Source organism: Lagenorhynchus albirostris, chromosome 4 (assembly GCF_949774975.1).
Source record: "Lagenorhynchus albirostris chromosome 4, mLagAlb1.1, whole genome shotgun sequence".
In the NCBI taxonomy this organism is placed as follows: domain Eukaryota; kingdom Metazoa; phylum Chordata; class Mammalia; order Artiodactyla; family Delphinidae; genus Lagenorhynchus; species Lagenorhynchus albirostris.
Genome location: NC_083098.1, coordinates 29003747 through 29024042, shown reverse-complemented (window position 1 = coordinate 29024042; position 20296 = coordinate 29003747). Strand labels below are relative to the sequence as shown.

At 36.3% G+C, this 20296-nt stretch overlaps 1 protein-coding gene across 1 annotated transcript in view; it reads left to right on the top strand.

Moving 5' to 3' along the window:
- Positions 1 to 20296, top strand: part of IQCM (IQ motif containing M) — a 343551-nt gene that overhangs the window by 270506 nt on the left and 52749 nt on the right. The window lies entirely within an intron of this gene.

Below are 20296 nucleotides of genomic sequence, written 5' to 3'. Positions count from 1 at the left end.
GCTCTGTTTTGTACACGACTCAAGATTGAAGTTTTGTCTTTTTTCTAACATATTGATACCCAAATGTGCTAGCACTATTTGTTGAAAAGACTATCCTTCTATGAATTAACTTTGTATTTTGGAAAACCAGATAGTCCAAAGAAAATATATAGATGGCAAATAAGCACATGAAAAGATGATCAATATTATTAGTCATTAGGAAAATACAAATAAAGCCATAATGTCATACCACTACTCATCTATTAGAATGACTAAAATAAAATTTAAAAATCTGACAATACCAAATCTGGCAAGAATGTAGAAAAACTGGAACATTCATACATTGCTGGTGGAAATACTAAATTGTACAACCCATTTCTAAAGATTTTGATACTTATAAATTAATATGCTCTAACCATAAAGCCTAGCCATCATACTCCTAGGTAATTTCCTAAGAGGATTGAAAGTATTTGTTTACACAAAAACCTATATATAAATATATGTAGCTGCTTAATCATAATTGCCAAGGGCTGGAAAAACACAAATGTTCTTCAACTGGTGAATGGATAATCAAAATTTGTTAACATTTGTACAGTGAAATAGTATCCAGCAATAAAGAGGAATGAGATACTGATACAATAACATGGATGAATTTCAAATGCATCATGTTAAGTGAAAGAAGCCAAACTCAAAGGCTATATATTGATTCCATTTAAATGACACTTTGGAAAAGCAAAACTAGTAGGACAGAGTCAGCCCTGTGATTGTCAGGGGTTAATGCTGGTGGGAGGGTTTGACTACAGAGAGGTTGCATGAGGGAGTTCTTAGGGTGATGAAACTGTTCTGCATAGCTAAAACAAACTGTATGCCAAAAAGAATGAATTTTGCTGAAAGTAAAATTTTTAAAATAAACACAAAATAAAAAGAGAATAATTTAAGAATGGCAAACAAATCCAAAAATGATTAGTCATGCGCACTGCTATTAGTCATTAGGGAGATGTAAATTAAACACAGTAGGATACCACTACACACCTACCTTAAGGGCTAAATTAAAAAGTCAGAACACACCAAGTGCAGCAGCTGGAACACTAATATCCTGCCAATGCAAATGTAAAATTTTAAAATCACCATGCAAAATGGTTTGACATTTTCTTAAAAAGTTATAGATACACTTACTATATGACTCAGCCATACCACTCCTAGATATTTGTCCATGAAAAAGTATACGTACATACAGGGACTTGTACATGAATATTCATAGATTCTTTTTTTGTTAAAGACCCAAACTAGAAACAACTCAAATGCCCATCTGCAGGTGAAAGGATAAACAAATTGTGATATATCCATGCAGAATACTACTCATCAATATAAAAGAACAAACTATTGACAGTATATAATACATATAACAAACAATATGGCTGAATCTCACATGAATTATGCTGAAAAAGGTAAGACAAAAAAGAGTACAAGAGTATGATTCCGTTTATATAAAAGTCTAGAAGTTGCAAACAAACTAGGCCTGTGACAGAATCAGATCCGTGGTTACCTGGGACAGAGGTGGGAAATAGAAGTGAGACCTGATGGATTACAAAATTTGAGGGATGCTGTCAATAGAAATGTTTATTAACTTGATTGTGGTGATAGGTGATGGTTCCATGGATATAAACATATGTCAAAATTCATCAAATTATACACTTTAAGTACATGTAGTTTTTTATTTACACTTCAATAAAGCTGTAAAAATAAAGTTGAAGATATAAAGTTAAACAACCAAGATAGTTAAATTTGTATTTTGGGATTTTTTGAAAGATGACTTCTCTTTAAGTTTAAAAGTAGCATATTAGAACTCATCTGGAGAGTCACAAATTTAATGCAGTCTCATTTGGCTTGTGCATATAAAGATCTATTTAAGTGCTCAGTTCTGAAAGATAGCCTGGAAGAAGAAGCGGGAAAGAAAGAGAAAGAAAATTATGAAAAGGAGGTTGAAGGCTTTAGGTTCTATAAGATGAACCAAGACCCTGATTGCAATTTATTTTCTCTTTGCAATTTTCTCCCTGAAAGTTAACCTATCATTCTAAAAGATTTGTGTTCATTGTCTAAAGCCCATTTGTGAACATTTGGTTCAAATAAAACAAATAGGAAATACGGAAGTAGCCTTATAAGTTGAGGACTCCATCTTCTGAGGTTTTATGCTTTCTTTCTCCTTTTTAGTAGGTGGCCAGGGCCTTGCATCTTTTTGAATTATAGTTGTTATTAAATTGATTGACAATAGAGTTTGCAGCATTTGCCTTGAAAAAGATTAGTCTATTATAGAAGTGCTTTCTGAAACTCAGTTAACTCCTTGACTATAAACATTTTAGGGAATATAGCTCTGGGAATTTATTACATGTTCCAATATTAATACTCCACAATGTAGGCACTCCTATTTATTGATTTCACTCTGTAGATTTAGAGATATATCATCAGCAAGAACTGAAGAGTAGTTAACAGAGTTACTGAATGCTCTGTAAATGGCATGGGCTACTAACAAAGTATGTAGTATTAAGACCATACATACTCTAAAAATATTTCATATATCCATATTTTATATCCCAGAATTCCTAGCACAGTGGCTTGAATGTAAGTGGAATGCTGCATATGTCATAATTTCAAATTGCTTAATAGGCACAAAGTATTTATTCTGAATCATAATTTTGTAATCTTAGACCATCAATGAAGTTAAAAAAAAAAAGTCTTTAAATTTTTTTCCGGGAGCATAATCTTGTCAAACCTGTTTTCGGAAAGGTTATTTGGAGGGCTAGTCTTTTAATATGTCTTTGGTTATCTTTCCTTATGAGTTGTCTGTCTCTGAGCTCCCCTGACCTTATGGCCTATCACAGGTACACTGAACTTGTTCCTCTCCTTCATTAAGTTTTTGTGACTTTGGTGAATTTCCAGCCTGGAAGCTGTATATTACATTAATGAGCTCTTGGAATTCTAATAGGAATACCTTGAAAGGGGTAGGTTAGTCATTGCTTTCAGGGAAGTAATTTAGGGAATACAAATGAATGATTAAACTACTTTCTCAAACCAATAGTCCATTCTTAACTGAAATCATATTGTTATATTAATGTAAGTTTTCTAATCAGTTCAGATTCTGAGTAATGAGCAAAGACCTCTAGTTCTATTTCTTTTTCATACATCATTTTGAGCCCTTATATAGTAAGTTTTACTTACCTTTATAACATATGGTTATTTAAGTTGTATAATTAATACTGGAACCTGATTTCCTGGCCTAATCACTATTATGTTACCTATTACGAGTACAAGGTATCTTTTTATGCCCTTCAGTTTATTCCACTGCCTTCAGGCAAGACCTGATATACATTAGCCAAATGGGAATCTGTCCCATCTTTAAAGACTGTGGCAATTACTCAGTCATCCTTGACAGCTCAGAATTTTCTACTTTGCAACATGACTTTCTTTTCTTATGCATCCTTTATTGCAGTTGTAGCTGTTTCACTCTCCACAAAACAAAGGCTATGCCTACAAGATTAAGACCTTTTCTTTTTTCTGAAAATATTCCTTTTCAAACATTATTCCTCAGAAGTCCCCTTTCTAATCCTTAATGTCTTTTGGCACTTCTCTCTAAACTTTCCCACATTTTCTCATTTGTTTTAAGTGATGGAACTCAGACTAATATATAATAATCCAATAAGTCTGATTTATTATGAATATAATCCTACTTACTACATGTTCTGCTTATATCTTTGTGCTTTTTTAGACCTTTAAAATACACATCTCCGGGCTTCCCTGGTGGCACAGTGGTTGAGAGTCCGCCTGCCGATGCAGGGGACGCGGGTTCATGCCCCGGTCCGGGAAGATCCCACATGCCGCGGAGCGACTGGGCCCGTGAGCCATGGCCATTGAGCCTGCGTGTCCGGAGCCTGTGCTCCGAAACGGGAGAGGCCACAGCAGTGAGAGGCCCGTGTACCGCAAAAAAAAAAAAAAAAAAAAAAAAAAATACACATCTCCGCATTTACTTGGATTTCTATCTATCATTTTTAATCTCCTTTTATGGACATATTTCTTGTAGCTATTTGATATATGTGTAATTTTTTTGCCTTCTTAAATTTCCTACCCTGACTTCTCCTGATTTTCCTTAACTTATTTAGAATATGGACATTTATTACTCTTGTCAAAACTCAGTTGACAATGTTGAACCCATTCTCTGAGGTGTTTTATAAGATTATTATATAATGTAAAACCCAAATAAATCCTGATTTGAAAGGAGCTCCATATATACACACATATATATATATATATATATATAAAATTAACATCTTTATTTCAGTATAATTGCTTTACAGTGGTGTGTTAGTTTCTGCTTTATAACAAAATGAATCATTTATACATATACATATGTCCCCATATCTCTTCCCTCTTGTGTCTCCCTCCCTCCCACCCTCCCTATCCCACCCCTCTAGGTGGTCACAAAACACTGAGCTGATCTCCCTGTGCTATGCGGCTGCTTCCCACTAGCTATCTATTTTATGTTTGGTAGTGTATATATGTCCATGCCACTCTCTCACTTTGTCCCAGCTTACCCTTCCCCCTCCCCATATCCTCAAGTCCATTCTCTAGTAGGTCTGTGTCTTTATTCCCATCTTGCACCTAGGTTCTTCATGACCTTTTTTTTTTTTTTCTTAGATTCCATATATATGTGTTAGCATACGGTATTTGTTTTTCTCTTTCTGACTTACTTCACTCTGTAGGACAGACTTTAGGTCCATCCACCTCACTACAAATAACTCAATTTCGTTTCGTTTTATAGCTGATTAATATTCCATTGTATATATGTGCCACACCTTCTTTATCCATTCATCTGTTGATGGACAGGTTGCTTCCATGTCCTGGCTATTGTAAATAGAGCTGCAATGAACATTGTGGTATATGACTTTTTTTGAATTATGGTTTTCTCAGAGAATATGTCCAGTAGTGGGATTGCTGGGTCTTATGGTAGTTCTATTTTTAGTTTTTTAAGGAACCTCCATACTGTTCTCCACAGTGGCTGTATCAGTTTACATTCCCACCAACAGTGCAAGAGGGTTCCCTTCTCTCCACGCCCTCTCCAGCATTTATTGCTTGTAGATTTTTTGATGATGGCCATTCTGACCGGTGTGAGATGATACCTCATTGTAGTTTTGATTTGCATTTCTCTAATGATTAATGATGTTGAGCATCCTTTCATGTGTTTGATAGCAATCTGTATATCTTCTTTGGAGAAATGTCTATTTAGGTCTTCTGCCCATTTTTGGATTAGGTTGTTTGTTCTTTTGGTATTGAGCTGCATGAGTTGCTTGCATGTTTTGGAAATTAATCCTTTGTCAGTTGCTTCCTTTGCAAATATTTTCTCCCATTCTGAGTGTTGTCTTTTCGTCTTATTTATGGTTTCCTTTGCTGTGCAAAAGCTTTTAAGTTTCATTAGGTCCCATTTGTTTATTTTTGGTTTCATTTCCATTTCTCTAGGTGGTGGGTCAAAAAGGATCTTGCTGTGATTTATGTCATAGAGTGTTCTGCCTATGTTTTCCTCTAAGAGTTTGATAGTGTCTGGCCTTACATTTAGGTCTTTAATCCATTTTGAGTTTATTTTGGTGTATGGTGTTAGGGAATGTTCTAATTTCATACTTTTAAATGTAGCTGTCCAGTTTTCCCAGGACCACTCATTGAAGAGGCTGTCTTTTCTCCACTGTATATTCTTGCCTCCTTTATCAAACATAAAGTGACCATTTGTGCATGGTTTATCTCTGGGCTTTCCATCCTGTTCCATTGATCTATATTTCTGTTTTTGTGTCTTGATTACTGTAGCTTTCTCATATAGTCTGAAATCAGGGAGCCTGATTCCTCCAGCTCCATTTTTCTTTCTCAAGATTGCTTTGGCTGTTCAGAGTCTTTTGTGTTTCCATACAAATTGTGAAATTTTTTGTTCTAGTTCTGTGTAAAATGCCAGTGGTAGTTTGATGGGGATTGCATTGAATCTGTAGATTGCTTTGGGTAGTAGAGTCATTTTCACAATGTTGATTCTTCCAATCCAAGATCATGGTATATCTCCCCATCTAGTTGTATCATCTTTAATTTCTTTCATCAGTGTCTTATAATTTTCTGCATACAGGTCTTTTGTCTCCTTATGTAGGTTTATTCCTAGATATTTTATTCTTTTTGTTGCAATGGTAAATGGGAGTGTTTCCTTAATTTCACTTTCAGATTTTTCATCATTAGTGTGTAGGAATGCTAGAGATTTCTGTGCATTAATTTTGTATCCTGCTACTTTACCAAATTCATTAATTATCTCTAGTAGTTTTTTGGTAGCATCTTAAGGATTCTCTAGATATAGTATCATGTCAACTGCACACAGTGGCAGCATTACTTTTTCTTTTCCAATTTGGATTTCTTTTATTTCTTTTTCTTCTCTGATTGCTGTGGCTAAAACTTCCAAAACTATGTTGGATAATAGTGCTGAGAGTGGGCAACCTTGTCTTGTTCCTGATCTTAGTGGAAATGGTTTCAGTTTTTCACCATGGCGGACGATGTTGGCTGTAAGTTTGTCATATCAGGCCTTTATTATGTTGAGGAAAGTTACCTCTATGCCTAGTTTCTGGAGGGTTTTTATCATAAATAAGTGTCGAATTTTGTCGAAAGCTTTCTCTGCTTCTATTGAGATGATCATATGGTTTTCATTCTTCAATTTGTTAATATGGTATATGATATTAATTGATTTGCATATATTGAATAATCCTTGCATTCCTGGGATAAACCCCTCTTGATCATTGTGTATGATCCTTTTAATGTGCTGTTGGATTCCGTTTGCTAGTATTTTGTTGAGGATCTTTGCAACTATGTTCATCATCGATATTTGCCTGTAGTTTTCTTTCTTTGTGATGTCTTTGTCTGGTTGTGGTATCAGGGTGATGGTGGCCTCGTAGAATGAGTTTGGGAGTGTTACTCCCTCTGCTATATTTAGGAAGAGTTTGAGAAGGATAGGTGTTAGCTCTTCTCTAAATGTTTGACAGAATTCGCCTGTGAAGCCATCTGGTCCTGGGCTTTTGTTTGTTGGCAGATTTTTAACCACAGTTTCAATTTCAGTGCTGGTGATTGCACTGTTCATATTTTCTCTTTCTTCCTGGTTCACTCATGGAAGGTTGTGCATTTCTAAGAATTTGTCCATTTCTTCCAGGTTGTCCATTTTACTGGCGTAGAGTTGCTTGTAGTAATCTCTCATGACCGTTTGTACTTCTGCAGTGTCAGTTATTACTTCTCCTTTTTCATTTCTAATTTTATTGATTTGAGTCTTCTCCCTTTTTTTCATGAACAGTCTGCCTAATGGTTTATCAATTTTGTTTATCTACTCAAAGAACCAGCTTTTAGTTTTATTGATCTTTGCTATCATTTCCTTCATTTCTTTTTCATTTATTTCTGATCTGATCTTTATGATTTCTTTCCTTCTGCTGACTTTAGGGTTTTTTTTTGTTCTTCTTTCTCTAATTGTGTTAGGTGTAAGGTTAGGTTGCTTATTTGAGATGTTTCTTGTTTCTTGAGGTAGGATTGTTTGCTATAAACTTCCCTCTTAGAATTCCTTTTGCTGCATCCCAAAGGTTTTGGGTCATCGTGTTTCCATTGTCATTTGTTTCTAGGTATTTTTTGATTTCCTCTTTGATTTCTTCAGTGATCTCTTGGTTATTAAGTAGTGTATTGTTTAGCCTCCGTATGTTTGTATTGTTTGCAGATCTTTTCCTGTAAATGGTGCCTAGTCTCGTAGCGTTGTGGTCAGAAAAGATACTTGATACGACTTCAATTTTCTTAAATTTACCAAGGCTTGATTTGTGACTCAAGATATATTCTATCCTGGAGAATGTTCCATGAGCACTTGAGAAGAATGTGTACTCTGTTGTTTTTGGATGGAATGTCCTATAAATATCAATTAAGTCCATCTTGTTTAATGTATCACTTAAAGCTTGTGTTTCCTTATTTATTTTCATTTTAGATGATCTGTCCATTGGTGAAAGTGGGGTGTTAAAGTCCCCTACTATGATTGTGTTACTGTCAGTTTCCCATTTTATGCCTGTTAGCATTTGCCTTATGTATTGAGCTGCTCCTATGTTAGGTGCATAAATATTTACAATTGTTATATCTTCTTCTTGGATTAATCCCTTGATCATTATGTAGTGTCCTTCTTTGTCTCTTGTAATAGTCTTTGTTTTAAAGTCTATTTTGTCTGATATGAGAATTGCTACTCCAGCATTCTTTTGATTTCCATTTGCATGGAATATCTTTCTCCATCCCTTCACTTTCAGTCTGTATGTGTCCCTAGGTCTCAAGTCAGTCTCTTGTAGACAGCATATATATGGGTCTTGTTTTTCTATCCATTCAGCCAGTCTATGTCTTTTGGTTGGAGCATTTAATCCATTTACATTTAAGGTAATTATCGGTATGTATGTTCCTATTACCATTTTCTTAACTGTATTGGGTTTGTTATTGTAGGTCTTTTCCTTCTCTTGTGTTTCCTGCCTAGAGAAGTTCCTTTAGCATTTTTTGTAAAGCTGGTTTGGTGGTGCTGAATTCTCTTTGCTTTCACTTGTCTGTAAAGGTTTTAATTTCTCCATCCAATCTGAATGATATCCTTGCTGGGTAGAGTAATGTTGGTTGTAGGTTTTTCTCCTTCATCACTTTAAATATGTCCTGCCACTCCTTCTGGCTTGCAGGATTTCTGCTGAAAGATCAGCTCTTATCCTTATAGGGGTTCCCTTGTGTGTTATTTGTTGTTTTTCCCTTGCTGCTCTTAATATTTGTTCCATGTTTTTAATTTTTGATAGTTTGATTAATGTGTGTCTTGCGTGTTTCTCCTTGGATTTATCCTGTATGGGACTCTGTGCTTCCTGGACTTGATTAACTATTTCCTTTCCCATATTAGGGAAGTTTTCAACTATAATCTCTTCAAATATTTTCTCAGTCCGTTTCTTTTTCTCTTCTTCTTCTTGGACCCCATCATTCGAATGTTGGTGCATTTAATGTTGTCCCAGAGGTCTCTGAGACTGTCCGCAATTCTTTTTTCTTTATTCTGCTCTGCAGTAGTTATTTCCACTATTTTACCTTCCAGGTCACTTATCCGTTATTCTGCCTCAGTTATTCTGCTACTGATCCCTTCTAGAGAATTTTTAATTTCATTTATTGTGTTGTTCATCACTGTTTGTTTGCTCTTTATTTCTTCTACATCCTTGTTAAACCTTTTTTTGTATTTTCTCTATTCTATTTCCAAGATTTTTGATCATCTTTACTATCATAATTCTGAATTCTTTTTCAGGTATACTGCTATTTCCTCGTCACTTGATAGATCTGGTGGGTTTTTGCCTTGGTCCTTCATCTGCTGTGTGTTTCTCTGTTTTCTCATTTTGCTTAACTTACTGTATTTGGGGTCTCCTTTTCGCAGGCTGCAGGTTTATAGTTTCCTTTTTTTTTGGTGTCTGTCCGCAGTGACTAAGGTTGGTTCAGTGCGTTTTGTAGGCTTCCTGGTGGAGGGGACTAGTGCCTGTGTTCTCGTGGATGAGGCTGCATCTTGTCTTTCTGGTGTCAGGTCCACGTCTGGTGGTGTGTTTTGTGGAGTCTGTGGCCTTATTATGACTTTAGGCAGCCTCTCTGCTAATGGGTTGGGTTGTGTTCCTGTTTTGCTAGTTGTTTGGCATAGGGTGTCCAGCACTGTTGCTTGCTGGTCGTTGAATGGAACTGGGTCTTGGCCTTTAGATGGAGATCTGTGGGAGATTTTTGCTGTTTAATATTACATGGAGCTGGGAGGTCTCTTGTAGACCAGTTCCTGAACTTGGCTCTCCCACCTCAGAGGCCCAGCCCTGATGCCTGGCTGGAGCACCAAGAGCGTTTCATGCACACAGCTCAGAATAAAAGGGAGAAAAAATAGAAATAAAGAGAGAAAGAGAGAGAGAGAGAGAGAGAGAGAGAGAGAAAGGGAGAGAAGAGAGAGAGAAAGAGAGAGAGAGAGAGAGAGAAAGAAAGGAAAAGAAAGAAAGAAAGAAGATAAAATAAAATAGTAAAAATAAATTAAAGTTATTAAAACAAAAAATAATTATTAAGGAAAAGTTTTTAAAAGGTAATAAAATAAATGGACAGACAGAACCCTAGGACAAATGGTAAAAGTAAAGATATAAAGACAAAGTCACACTCAGAAGCGTACACATACACAGTCACAAAAAGAGAAAAACGGAAAAATATATATATATCGTTTCTCCCAAAGTCCACCTTCTCAATTTGGGATGATTTGTTGTCTATTCAGGTATTCCACAGACGCAGGGTACATCAAGTTGATTGTGAAGATTTAATCTGCTCCTGGGAGAAATTTCCCTTCCTGTTCTTTGTTCGCACAGCTCCTGGGGTTCAGCTTTGGATTTGACCCTGCCTCTGCGTGTAGGTCGCCTGAGGGCATCTGTTCTTAGCTCAGACAGGACGGGGTTAAAGGAGCAGCTGATTTGGGGCCTCTGGCTCACTCAGGCCGGGGGGAGGGAGGGGTACGGATGTGGGGCGAGCCTGCGGCGGTAGAGATCATCATGACCTTGCACCAGCCTGAGGCACGCCGTGTGCTCTCCCCAGGAAGTTGTCCCTGCATCACGGGACCCTGGCAGTGGCGGGCTGCACAGGCTCCTGGGAGGGGAGGTGTGGAGAGTGACCTGTGCTTGCACACAGTCTTCTTGGTGGCGGCAGCAGCAGCCTTAGCGTCTCATGCCCATCTCTGGGGTCCACACTGATAGCTGCAGCTTGCGCCCGTCTCTGGAGCTCCTTTAAGCGGCGCTCTTAATCCCCTCTCCTCGCACACCAGGAAACAATGGTCTCTTGCCTCTTAGGCAGTTCCAGACTTTTTCCCGGACTTCCTCCCAGCTAGCTGTGGCGCACTAGCCCCTTCATGCTGTATTCACTCAGGCAACCCCAGTCCTCTCCCTGGGATCCGACCTCCGAGGCCCGAGCCTCAACTCCCAGCCCCCGCCCGCCCCGGCTGGTGAGCAGACAAGCCTCTCGGGCTGGTGAGTGCAGGTCGGCACCGATCCTCTGTGCGGGAATCTCTCCGCTTTGCCCTCCGCACCCCTGTTGCTGTGCTCTCCTCCGCGGCTCCGAAGCTTCACCACTCCGCCCCCCACAGTCTCCGCCTACAAAGGGGCTTCTAGCGTGTGGAAGCCTTTCCTCCTTCACAGCTCCCTCCCACTGGTGTGGCCCCGTCCCTATCCTTTTGTCTCTGTTTATTCTTTTTTCTTTTGCCCTACCCAGGTACGTGGGGGAGTCTCTTGCCTTTTGGGAGGTCTGAGGTCTTCTGCCAGCATTCAGTAGGTGTTTTGTAGGAGTTGTTCCATGTGTAGATGTATTTGTGGGGAGGAAGGTGATCTCCGTGTCTTAGTCTTCTGTCATCTTGAAGCTCCTCCTTCCATATATTTTATATCTCTTATATCTGCTCAAACATAGGAAATGGTCTATTATTATTTGGAGAAGTTTAAATGTGCTATGGCTAGTTCAATGTTGCAATTTACCTATAGAGGTAAATCTTCTTGCTTGAGGAGAATAATGTGGTCACTTGAAATTTTTCAAGTCAACTGAACAGGAAAAATTGTTTAGGTGTATACCCATTGATCTCCCTTTACCAACTATAAACTCCCAACAACCTCTACTTTCATATTCTTTAATGTCTCATATTCTTTAATGTCCCTTTGATTTTCTTCATTAAGGGCAAATGATGTGAATGTGTTTTTGTGATAAGTGTAATTGCTGCTAGGAAAAGTGTCATTTTATTTTTATATGGTTCAGTTGGTTAAAATTTTCAACGTTTAGTACACTCACAAGAATAACCCAATGGAAAGATAAAAATGAACGCTATATTGTATCTGGTTAAAGTGTTTCTTAACTATTGTCAAATTACTAAAAATTCTTTAGGATGATGAAATATATCTTCCTCATTGTGTTCTTTGTGACTTCCATTTCTTTTCTTGGGCTTCAGTGGTAAAATCAGAGATGTGTTTCCCATTCCCTCAACCCCAGTTTTACCAAGCAGGTTGGAAGCATTGAGGAGGCAGACTTTAAGATAAGGCATCAGATCCATAAGGTAAAGGAAATGTGAGTTGCACATTTACAACCACCTACCACTCCATACTTTACTGCTTATCTTTGTAAAATAAAAATTGTAGGATCATTGTTTCATTATTTGCCTTCTGCATCTATTTATTTAACAAGCATTAATTAGGCGTCTACTATATGCTTGGCAACAGAGATTGAGAAACAATTAAAGCTTAATCCCTGCCCTAGAAGTGTTCACATTCTAGCAGATCCAAAACACTATGAGATTTTGGCTCAGTTAGTCTCAGTGAGCACCCCTATTGGTCCATGAGTCAAATAGAGTGATATCAAATGAGGATCTTCCAAAAATTTTTTGGAAGAACATCTCCAAATAACGAAGGTTGGCATTAATACTCAGTATCTGAAATAAAAACTCAAAGCTGAGTTCACTGTCCATCTAAGTAAGGGAGAGTCATGCCTAGTGATGGTATGTGACTTCTCAGGCTAGGCCATAGAAGACTTTGTGGCTTCTCCCTTGCTCTCTTTTGGATAAGCTAGTCAGGAAAGCTAGCTACCATGTCATGGAGACACTCTAGCAGCTCTGTTGAGAGGTCTATGTGCTGATGAACTGAGGGCATGTGCTACAACCAGTGAGGAACTGAGGTCTGTGTGAATAGTGCAACATGGAGGTGGAACCTCCAGCACCAACAGTACTTCTACAACGAGGACTGCAGCTCCAGTGACAGCTTGACTGCAACTTCATGAGAGACCCTGGCCTGACCCACGCAGAAAATTCAGTCCAGATTCCTAACTATTATTATGTGAGACAAATGTTTGTTGTTTTAAGCTTTTAGTTTGGGGGTAATTTTTTACACAGCATACAAGTCAGTGATTAGTGTTTTTTAACAGTGGAAGTGAAATGACATAGGATTGAGTGTAGTTCCTCAGGAAAGACTGGGCTGCTGGTTGACTGACCTTCAAAAACTTTGTAACTAGAGTGAAACTTTTGTTCATTGGTTAACTTTCAAAAGTAGGATCTCTCACTGATTGGTTGGCTTTCAGAAGTGTGTTTACTGAGGTGAGTTTTTACCAGCTGATAAAACAGGCTTGATATTGGTTCTGGGGGTTACTTGTCAGCATGGCTATGGAACTATAATTGATTGGTTAAAGAGGTATAAAAAAAAGTTTAAGTATTAACTTGTTACATAGCTGTAGAACTGTTAGGCTTCTCTTAATACTGTGGGGAAAAAGTTATTTTCAATAAATAGGCACAGAAAGAAACAAAGATTACATGGTAGTTGATTTACTAGAAGCAATTAAGCATAATTATGAGCCTAGGAAAAGAGAATGACTATATCTGGCAGTATTAGAAATGATTTTATAAAGATGATGATATATGAGTTTATCCTTACAGAATAGGTTAGAATTACTAAGTATAGACGAGAAGAAAGATTGTAGGCAAAGGGAAGAGCATGGGAGAGTCCACATGTGGGAACTAACTTTGTTTTAAGAAGCTCTTTTTTATCAAATTCTCCTGAACAATTTAGCAGAAGGCTCTTCTTTTCTTATTGTGACATAATTGGCATATAACTTTATATTAGTTTCAGGTGTACAATATAATGATTTGATATTTGTATGTATTGTGAAATGATTAAAACAATTAGTCTAGTTAACATCCATCATAATACATAGTTACAAATTTTTTTCTTGTGACAAGAATTCTTAAGATCTACTCTCTTAGTAACTTTCAAATATACATTATAGTATTATTATATACAAACTATACATTATATCCCCATGATTTATTTATTTTATAACTGTAAGTTTGTACCTTTTGACCACCTTCTCCCATTTGCCCCACCCCCCCACCTCTGGCAACCACCAATCTATTCTCCGTACCTAAGAATTAAGGGTTTTTTGTTTTTGGTTTTTAGATTCCATATATAAGTGCAATTGTATGGTATTTGTCTTTCTCTGTCTGATTTATGTCACTCACTCAGCATTATGACTTCATGGTCCATCCATGTTGTTGCAAATGGCAAGATTTCCTTCTTTTTATGGCTGAATAATATTCCACTGTATGTGTGTATATATATATATGTACATATATATACAATATATATGTATATATATCCCTATGTCAATGAATAGAGGGATTAAAAAAATGTGGAGCATGTATACATATATATATATATATATATATATGTATACATGCTCCACATTTTTTTAATCCCTCTATTCATTGATGGACACTTAAGTTGCTTCCATGTCTTAGCTATTGTAAATAATCCTGCAATGAGCATGGGTACATATATTTTTGAGTTAGTGTTTTTGTTTCCTTCAGATAAATACCCAGATATGGAATAACTAGTTGGTAGTTCTATTTTTAACTTTTTCAGGAAACTTCATATCTCTTTCTCTGGTAGTTCTATTAGTTTTTGAGAACATATTCCTTATTTCCAGACTAAAATTCTTTAGCACATAGTAAGCATTTATACATTAACTATTTGTTTTATGAATGAATGCATATGTGAAGTATTACTATAGCAGTTAAGCCATTTTTTTCATCTTTTATATATTAAAATTCCTTTTGTTTACTCTCTCTGGATTGCTTCAGAGATTACTGTAGTGTGATATGGATATAATATAGTATGGCACAGTTCTTTAATATTTAACCATTTTAATTTAATAAAATATAATTTAACCATAATGGAGGCAGAAACCCAAGGTAAGAAGAGCATTATTCAGTCACTCCACAAATGTTTATTGAGTGCCTTGTGTTCAATGCTTTGTGATAAATGCGAGGAAGTTTCAAAAGTTAATAGAATAGCTTCTCTCTTGTGTGTTTATGATTTAGCCTGGGGAAATGATACATATACATAATTAACTACAATAGAAGACATAAAGTGATGAGTCTTGTAAAACAAGCACATCTCAGCTGCTCTGCTTAACAGTCTTGTCAGGCAGGGCACAGAAGGGGCTTTGCAAGAGAGGAGCCTGAGCTGTGGCACAGACACTCCCGGCATCTTTGGAGAGCTGTAAGGATAACTCTAAAGTTATTTCATGCTCACTCATAATGTGCATAGCCAGCCCTTCTAAAATAACAATTAAAAACAGTACACTTGTTGAAGTAAGTCAGAGAAAGACAAATGTCATGTGATATCATTTATATGTGGAACTTAAAAAAAGACACAAATGAACTTATTTACAAAACAGAAATAGACTCACAGACATAGAAAACACACTTATAGTTACTAAAGGGGAAAGAGGGGGAAGGGATAAATTAGGAGTTAGGGATTAACATATACACTACTATAGATAAAATAGGTAAACACCAAAGACCTACTGTATAGCACAGGGAACTATGTTCAGTATTTTGTAATAAGCTATAATGGAAAAGAATCTGAAAAAGTATATATATATATATATATATGTGTGTATAACTAAAAACTAAAACAGTACATTTGTTTACTAAAGAGTAAGCACTACTTCAATATATAGTGATCAACTGTAGTGTATTATACATTGATATTGTTATGTATAAATTTAATATAAAGATGGCTTTTAGAAAATTTGTAAAATTATAAAAATAGGGAAGTATTACTAAGAATTCAGTTTCTTTAATATAACCACTTTTTATTATCTTGGCATATTCTTTTACAGTAATTTGTAAAACTACTTGTAACTAGAATATTTAAGCCCTGGAAGGGACACTACATGTCATTTTGCCCAATTCCCTTTTCATTGTTATGGGGAGTCAGTTAGGAGGTATTAGAAAAGTATCATTTGAATTGAGAATCTGAGGATGCAGAGGCTAAGTAGCTTGCTCAAGGTCATGACCTTCACTGTAACTGTGAAGATGATGATTCAAGTTCAGAGTCGCATCAGGCCCATCACCCCCACCACTACCACACACAGACATGCTTCCCAAGCCGTCCTGGCTTTTTATGAAAAGTAATTTTTCTGGACAAAGTAAGTACCACTGTATCTGCCTTTGAACTAGTCTTTTTTTTTTCTTTTCCTCAAGCCTTACAATTGGCTGCTACTTTTGTCCTTTGAATATTTTCTGAAGCAAAATCTGAAAGAAATATACTCACTCCCCCTTTTGCTCTATCTTGGGAGTGGAGGTGAGGCAGAGGCCTGGAGTCCAGGCAGCCTGGCCCTGCAAAAGCTCTTATTGCCTGTGGACAGATTGGGTTCCAAACTCCTTGGAAAGCTCTGACCATGCATTTTTGGCCCCTCATACGTTGCTTCGCATGACTGTTTTAAGCTCAATTCCTTTCTTTTTCCAACCACACATATTAAATAGTAGGACATAGTATTTCATCATGAAACTTCACATAAAACAAAAGCTGATCCTTATTAGATGTAAATATTTTTTAAGCTGAAAATCATTTAATATCCCTGTGGGAGAATGATGACTTTTCTCCCCAAGACTGCAGTATAATGAGGTAAAAATGTTTTCACAATACTTTGGAATTGTTATAATTGTCTTCTGTGTTGTTTGACTGTCAGTTAAATGAGAACATTTGATAACTGTAGGGAGCTGATAAGACTTTCTATTAACGTTACGTCATTATGTTAATCTGGGTTCAAATATAGTTTGCCTGAATCCTATTTTGATTATATTAGAATAAATTAACCTATTAAATAAAATTACCCTAGAGGGCACAGAACATTTTAAATGCCTTTCAAGTTACAAGTATATAAAATCATGTACTACTAAATCTACAGTTGTCTTTCCTCCTTAAAGCCTTTATGATTTGGAGCATAGATATTTCCACATAAATACAGATTGTTTGAGACTTAACATCAACCAATGAACAAGATTATTTAGCTTTTAACTCTTTGCATATTGTGGGAAAATAGTGAGTAGTGAAGTTTAAAAAATGTAGAGGCTCCCAGATTGCATGTGGTATGCAAACAACCAGAGACTGGAGTTATCTAATAAATATATTGATAGCTGCTTGTACAAAACACATAACTTTATTTTAAAAAGTTGATCTTCGTGTCATGGTGCAGATAATAGAGGTCTTCCAACAATTTTAACTGTAATTCCTTTATCCATGTATGGGAAGGACTTAGTGACCATGAGTACCATACATAAGTTAATAAACATTCACATAACAATTATATACTGTCCACTTTACAGTGATGTGGCCTGCTTTTATTCAGAGTAAGTTTGACATATGTTTATGTAAAAATGAACTATTCTAATTCACCCAATTTAAAAGAAACTTCCACAACTTCATTTATTTATGTATTCATTCATTCAATAGATATTCTGAAGTTCATGCTGTGGTACTATGTACCAGGAAACTGTCGCAATATAGAGACATAAAAGGATCATAGAGCAAACTGAACATTGAGTAGATTTCTTTCTAGTCAATATAGCTGACACCTGAGAGTCAACAGGTGGATTCTCAGGACCACTCAACTAAAAACTTGTTGGTGTTTTGGCACCATCAAATATTTGTGCTTTTCATGAGTATGCATATTAACCTCCATCTGACTGTCTAATGGGCTCTTATTAGAGATTTTAAGAGTGGGATTGTAAAGGCAGGAGAGGGAAAAGTATAGATGAGATGAGTGAGAGAGGAATTTTGTAGTAGATGCCAGTGCCTAATTATTTGCAAAAACATCACCACACCATTACACACTGTCATAGGTACGGACAGAAGTCAAGAGAACTATTTCTGGCTTTTAAAAAAATTGCTTATATAATATACAATCTATGTATGTAAGTAGTAAAACAATTCTTCCACACTGTAGAACACACTAGGTGTGCTCTTCAATATATACTCCCTGTTTAAGAATAACCTGGTATTGTGATTTTGGTTTCTGGCTTTAAGTTTGAGGTTAATCAAAATTCTTCAAAGTCAAAGTAAATCAACATCTGTTTAGTGGACTAGAACTGTGCTCCAGATACTATATTATTTGGAAAAAAAAAAGAAAAATAATTATACTTCACATGTATTGAATGCTTTCTATATGCAAAGAATTATGCTAAATGATTTATCTGAATTCATTTAAATAATCTTATTTAATCCTCATAGAAACCCAATGGGCCATGCACCATAAGAACACTGAAACACAGAGAGGCAATATATCTAAAATGCATAGCTAGAAAGTGGTAGAGTTATGACATGAAACCCCAGTGTTCTGACTTTTCAGCCCATGGTTTCAAAATATTTAAAGTAATGTAGGATTTCCAACATGTAACCTGTAAAAGAAGTAGATCAGAATAAAAGCTTCAAACAACAGTTCAAAAGCAAGGCCAACACTTATACACAATTATTTGGATGGGAATTATTGAATATTGTAAATAGTTATAATGTTTTACTGGCAATTTTAGGTGGTAATCAATAAAATCTTTTTTTGGGAGGACAGAGGCATGCAAAATTAGTTCTTATGAGCCAACATCAATTACCAACGTTGCATTTTATTGCCTTTTTTCTTAAAAAGACTGCAACATTTACTTATTACCAAAAACTTTTTACAATTAGAAAGGATAAAGAAGAAAATTCATTCATTTATTCAACAAATATTTATAGAGTGTTAAGATCACCTATAAAATAGGCCACCAAGAGATAACTACCATTAACTTTTTGCTGTATTTTCTAATGTTTTGTTTTTTAAAATACATATTGTAATGACAGGGTATACAAAAATTATACATACACATATGAACTTCAAAATCCGTTTTTCTGATTATAAACATAATACATGCTCATTGTGGAAAATTTAGAAAATGCAAATAAAAAGTAAATTTTTAAATAGTACTTGGAATATCTACCTCCTCAAAATAATCTCTGTTAATATTTGTGTGTATTTCATTAATTGCATAATGAATTATAAGACATTTCACTTACTGTATAGGTTAATAAAGTTAAACGCATCTGTATGTATTGATTTTTATCACAGTGAACTCAAGAATATTCATATGTCTGAATGAAAAATGATAATGGAAGAGTACAATGAAAACATACTATTAGCTTGGGAAAGTTTAGTAATCTTTCTTGATTGAATAATTGAGTGTTCAGGGTCATTCGACATGATTCAACAGATACAGAAGAGTGTCAATCACGATTCTCCATAAAGAATATGGCCAGTCTGTTTCTCTATCCTCTGCTTATGTTCAAGGAAAAGAAAAATTAGTAGTACTTCCAGACAGTATCCAACTGTGTAAACAGTTTAGCCAATAAAGAAGTTCTAGAAGATAACAGAACCCATCATGGCTTTTGCTAGGCTCAAGTGTACGTAGGGAATGACCCTCACTGATCCCACAAACCCAGATTACTATTTATATGCTCCCACAATCTTCAAGTTTCTAGTTTTGCCCGTTTAAATTGCCTTTAATGAAAAACAGTGAGAAAGGAAATAGGGAATGTTTTTTTATTGCTTGGCATCTGAACATATATACACCCAGTAGCTTGGAAGAGTCTAGCCTAAAGGGCGAATCACTAAAGAAGAGACAGGAAAGCACATCTCTCTCCTGTAGAGCAGAGGGGGATGACTCAGCTGTACAACTTAGATTGTACAACTTAGCTGTACAAGTATTAGATTGTGGACTTTGAGTCTAGCAGGTTTTGTGTACCAAACAATGACACACCCATCCAAAGTGTCCACCGTGATGTATAGTGAATTATGTTTCTAATTAGTCACGTTAGAAAACTGCTAAATTAAATTCCGGTGGACTTAAGCTAACAGAATGAGGTAACACCCAGAAATATCTTCAAATAAGATCAATTCCAGTGGAACCAAAGTGCTCCAGAACAACTAGCTGCAGAGTGCTGAGCCCACTGGAATGTAAATACACTGCAGTTGCGATCTGACATGAGGTGATAAAACCTCATGTTCAAGGAGAGAAGCACTAAAATGCAAATTTAAGGGTGAGTCCTAAAAGATCTTATTAGTCATCAGCCTGGCAAGAAATCCCATCTAAAATTGTGGGTTAAAGGGTGGGGCACAAGAAATACATTTCCTGAGACAGGGAAAGCAGCAAAAGCAGAAACACTGCTAAGGACAGAATCGAATCAGGCTGCACCGAAGTTCTGACACACGTAATCCAACAGGACACTTGAGTTTGGGCTCCAGGCTGAATAAGGGCAAACCTATTATACACAACGTTTCCACCCTTAAGTGTAGTTTTGATTACTCCATCTGTTAAAATCCATCTAAAAGATTTTGAATATATGTCCTCACATAGCTGTGAAAGTTTGTCCCTTCAGAGAGCTAG